Source organism: Triticum dicoccoides, chromosome 6A (genome assembly GCF_002162155.2).
Source record: "Triticum dicoccoides isolate Atlit2015 ecotype Zavitan chromosome 6A, WEW_v2.0, whole genome shotgun sequence".
NCBI lineage: Eukaryota > Viridiplantae > Streptophyta > Magnoliopsida > Poales > Poaceae > Triticum > Triticum dicoccoides.
The window spans coordinates 121,409,728-121,414,888 of record NC_041390.1 but is presented as its reverse complement, the minus strand read 5'-3'; the positions used below and the strand labels follow the sequence as shown (position 1 = coordinate 121,414,888).

At 44.2% G+C, this 5,161-nt stretch overlaps 1 long non-coding RNA gene across 6 annotated transcripts; it reads right to left on the bottom strand.

Annotated features, from left to right (window-relative positions):
• Positions 1-1,704: 1,704 nt before the first annotated feature.
• LOC119315830 lies at positions 1,705-4,899 on the bottom strand. 6 transcript variants are annotated; one of them, XR_005152792.1, is made up of 4 exons: positions 4,129-4,899; positions 3,385-3,477; positions 3,251-3,317; positions 1,705-3,130 (listed from the first exon to the last, which is right to left on the bottom strand). It is a non-coding gene; the product is annotated as an uncharacterized LOC119315830 (long non-coding RNA). The 6 variants fall into 6 exon arrangements; XR_005152789.1 differs by having other exon boundaries at positions 1,705-2,892; positions 2,972-3,477; XR_005152791.1 differs by having other exon boundaries at positions 3,251-3,477.
• Positions 4,900-5,161: the final 262 nt, after the last annotated feature.

Below are 5,161 nucleotides of genomic sequence, written 5' to 3'. Positions count from 1 at the left end.
CAAAATTTTCTTAATCATGAAGAGAGACATGCCTCCTCGCCCTCATTAGCTTTGTGGGTCTGATGGAAAGGGGATACCGAACAATGGAATGGATGGCGGCACATCCATGAGACCAGATAATTACGCTATATTAGTCGCCCTTGTAAAAAAAAGCAGTCCTATGTTCCATCTTTCTTTCATCTTTTTTTTTTCATTTTTCAGACGCAAAGTTATCGAAGAGCCGGTCAATTTAATCAAAGTGGCACGTGCAAAGGTACTGCCTGCAATTTGAGACAACAACTTAATGGACACAACGCATTTGTGGACTACCTAATTTGGTTGATCAGATTTAGGATCATCAAATCAAATCAAACAAAAAAAAGTGGTTGTTGTACTCCATCCAAATACAGTATATACTTGAACAATTTCAAAAATAAAATAAAATATATATATACTTGAACAGAAAGAGTACTGCAAGTCTGCAAGACGTTCGGATCTGGTTTGCCTCTTCAACTTTTCTCCGCTGTAATAACGCGGACCAAGTGTTGTGGCCCGGTTGGTAGCTAGCTCCAACTTAAAAGCTCCATGTGCCTAGTTAGTGTTCTTCAAATCCCAAAGTCATGCATGCTCACCTTCCACCAGCAACTCATTTTAAAGCAAGACAACATGAATAGCATGCATATGTGCCGTGAGGTCATTGTAGCATGTGCACGGACACCACATTTAAGGCTAACGTACGATTGTCAAGCTTTTTTTACTTCTATCGCCAATATTTTGGATCCATATTTAATTATTTACTAGGAAACATGCCCGTGCGTTGCAACGGGAGAAAAAAATTGTATGCCCCTATCCTCCTTGCACATAGATCCACATCACTTACTTGCAAGGATACATGGCCACAAATGCATATTCAAATTAAGAACGATCAAAATGCATATTATTTATCTTATATATATTTCATACAGGGAAAATTCAACCTTTGAAGAAAATGAGGTGAAAGAGTTAACTTCTGGAATGAACGTCAAAGCCAATTACCTTTTGGGGCAATGTATTATTAAAGTATATCCATACAACTTGCGATGTGATCATGAGAGAACAAAGTTGAATAATAATTTTTTTTATCAAGTAAAGAAGGTGAGAACAGTGCTCAAAACTCAAGTGTGAGATTATAGACAACATACAGATTGCCTTATTCCAACTGAAGAATATATGTACCAATGAGATCGATCTCCATGCTACACCAAATTATCAATTCATCAATTGATTGTACATTGCATATCAATTTACTTGCCTGAAATTTTAAAAAACCTGACTGGTGATGAACTAACCGATTCACACAAAGAGCTACAATCAGAGGAAGTGGGTAAGAATGGCAATTAATATAAATGGCAAACAACAATCTAACAAAATAGTACAATACTTATAGAAACTGGCAACGAATTTGGAATTTAATATTTTATTGAATGGAAAAACCCCTCCGCATTATTAGTGATGCCAATCCTGAAATAAGATAACAACTTGAAGAACAGAGAAAACTAATTTATTTGGAGCTCGTAGCTCAGAACACAAATTGCAGTTTCCAGCCTGAGAGATAGACACATGCCAGTTTCCCTCACATGTGTGACCTTCAGAATATTGCATTGCTCTCATTACCAAAATGAGGGCATCAAATATTTAACCTGCAAACCAGAACATGTGACAATATCTATGAAGAGCTGCATCTACTTCATTTCAATGACATATTGATTAGGAGGTAGTAGCATGCAACATATACAAATAAAAGTTTTGCAGTGCGACAAGCGCCACCTCCCCAAAATTCTGGAAAGCTCAATCTTATCGCACCTCCTCTTGGTCTTTCCCCCTGGACTCCATCTAAGACAGCTACACGGCCGCCCGGGCGATCATTACAGCGAATGACACTGACTCAAGTTCACTCGACACCTTCTACTCCACGCTCAACTCGGCGAGACTCGGCCAACTCAAGTTGTTATCAGCAAGCCTTTGTGTGAATCGGTTAGTTCATCACCAGTCAGGTTTCAGTAACACATTTCAGTTTCACAAAATTATAATTCACCAGTCCACTGAACATGTTGCACATTTCAGTTTCACAAAATTATAAACATATCCTGAATATTTGATGATTTTGTACTAACTATACAGTACGATAGAATTACAAAAAGAAAAGTAAGACACTAACGGACTAACCTGCATGTCCTTGGTTTGTTCACTCTGTTTGCTCTGAATTGCAGATTACGTTTACAGCCACATAGTATCACGTCAAATGTCTCATGAATTAAGATCACAAAACTTCTCTAAAAAAAGAACATCACAAAACTCTCATGAACAATATGAGGTCATGCAGGATGCAACCAACCTTGGGTCGCTCGGGAAATCAAGCAAGATGTGTTATCCCTGGTCATGTTCTTGGCCGGCCTCTGTTGCTCCGCTCTCGCCCAATCATCGGATAACTGAAACCACACAAACCTCTTGAATTCCAACTCTAATCCGCCACCATCGGTCACTATGTGTGGCTCGACATGTGATGGCGTGCGTCCAGCAAATCCCTGCAGCTCACCGACCCAAAACCCACCGCTGCCGCCACAATCTCCTAGCTGCACTATAGTCCAAGAAATTAGAATCTCGCACCATATGTAATCAAGAGCAGAGATACGGAAGAATTCAAATACTTGGGACTGACGAACAACGACAATCCTGATTCGAGACTTGGGCTTAGCGGCTTGCTTCGAAATGTCTATAAAAGAGCAACCTCTATAAATGTCTATAGAAGAGCAACCTCAGTATAAACGTCTATGAAAGAGTTCAAATACAGAAGTTCATATAATACTACGAAAGAGTTTCAATAGAGGTTCTGAACTTCAATGTCTTAAAATTATTACTTCTTGATACATCTACCTGAAATTAACAATAAGCGGGTTACAATATGAAATTCCCAACAGAAAAGATTAAGTGGTCATGCACACACACAACTCACTTCAACAGTTTTCGACCAGCTAGTTAACATGTGAAGCTGGGCTGCCTGTTCTTCAAGATATTTATTATATCTCCAGGCCCATTTCAGCATATGATGGAACGATTCTTTTAGCTCTCCTTTCTCAGACTCGCTCAATTGTGTGCGCAGTTCTTGAGACATCTAAACATCAAGAGAAGCAACTTGAAGAACATAATAATCTCAAACCCAATATGAACAAGACTGAACAAGCAACCTAGATAAGCTTTTGATGGAACACATCAAGATCAATCATTCAATCACCTCTCTCCGAAAAATAATATACACTACCAAATTCAGATGTTGTAGAATTCCGTAGGATCTCTTCAATCTAAGAATCAAAAAACTGATGAGATACGAAAAAACAAAATAATAATTTCACGGGTTCAAATGCACACCTTCGATTCAACTCTCAGATTGGAAAGCAGCTGAGGGTATTTCATTGAAGTGTATGGACATCTGAACTGGACAACTTCAAGCAATTACAAAACCTACATGAAACAAATAGCAAATAAGATTTTCCAGCGGACAAATTGTCAAGACATCTTTCTCTCACTGTTAATGAATAAAAAGTTTAGCAAGTCTGGATACTTCTAAAGTTTTGTGGTGTCTTGAATGGTGAACCATTCAGGACTGCTCCATGTGCAGGTATGAGTTTTATTAAGTTCGGTGAAGCATTTGCGCTTCAAGCCACATCTGACTCCGTCATTCGCTGTTCAGTGGCTAGGCCATCAATAATCCCAAATCCACTGCCAAGTCTAAAAGGCAATGTGTCTGATGAATCCAACAACCGGCAGCGGCAAAAACCGTTGAGAAATTAAACAAGAGCGCCACCGACATAAAGATAAATATAAGAGGAAAAGGCATTTATCTCTACCCTTATCAGGCAGCTAATATTCAGATGCAATTAAACAAGGCAATCCTAGGAACACTTAGGTTAGAAAAGCAAGTCAGGAGCACAATTAATTATCTCTACTCTCATATGTAAGCAATGATAGCAGGCAAAAACTATGCTCTTTGATTGCGAAGCAGAATGTTGCCCATCTGGAATCAATGAGTGATGCGCCATAGAGAGGGCACTTCTAGTTCTAGTGCTTCAGGGGTTGGGTTTTCAGCGTCAGCAGCACCATTAGGAAAATCACCTGCATCGGCCCCGGAGAAGAACCCACCGCGGCCGTGGCGCCCGGAGAACACCTTGCGGTTCTTGGCCACGACGTCGCACGCCGCCTCCGTCGGCATCCGGCGCGCGAACAACGCAGCCGCCAGGAACCATCCGGCGCCGGACCCTGCTTGAAGTAGTCCACTACGCGGGCCTCGGGGTTCCCGGACAGCTCCCGCAGTCAGCGCTCGAGCCTGACCAGCACGGCCGCGGCGAGCGTGCCCCGCAGAGCACGCCCCTGCCGGCTCCAGCGCCTGCGCGCCAAACAGGAAGTTGGACTCGTGGATGGAGAAGATCTGCTCAACGGCCCGACGCCGTGCTGCCCCGCAAGCCCCGGCAAGGCGGCTTTCATCCCCGCCGCATCGTGGTTGAACGCCCGGCTCAGCCCGCCCACACGTCGCGGCGGCTCACCCTTGGGCGCCCTGTCCGTGCGTGCGCCGGCCTCGACGCCACCGGCAACGGCCCGACGCCGTGCTGACGCGCCCGAGCCCAGGCGAGGAAGCCTCCATCCCCTGCTGCATCGTGGTCGCGTCGTCGTAGCTGTCGCCACCACCACGGACGTCGTCGCACAGCCGCAGCCTCCGAGTTCACCAGCCGCCGGTGCCCCCGTCCTCCCTGCGACCGGCGTCGCGACCCTCTACCTCGCGGACAACGACGACAGCGCCACTATCGACCGTCTCGGCCGCCCCTCGCCTCGCTCACGTGGGCCGCAGTCAACCCCTGCCGCGACGCCTCGTTCTATTCCTGGGCTTGGACGGCGCGTACGCCCGGTGGTGGAGAACGGGAATGGATAAGCTGCCGGTGGAGGATAGGGGGTTTAATGTAAAAATGAAACGTTTTCTAAACTTAAAATAGGACTGCGGGTTGATTTCATGTAAACTTATGAGCTTGTTTGCAAAACGGCCACGATGACGACGACCAGAAGCATTAACTGCTTTATTAGTAGGGAAAGAGGGAAAGATACATATGGAGTACTACCTTCGTCGGAGTTTATTAGTCTTCTTTGTATTTTGTGC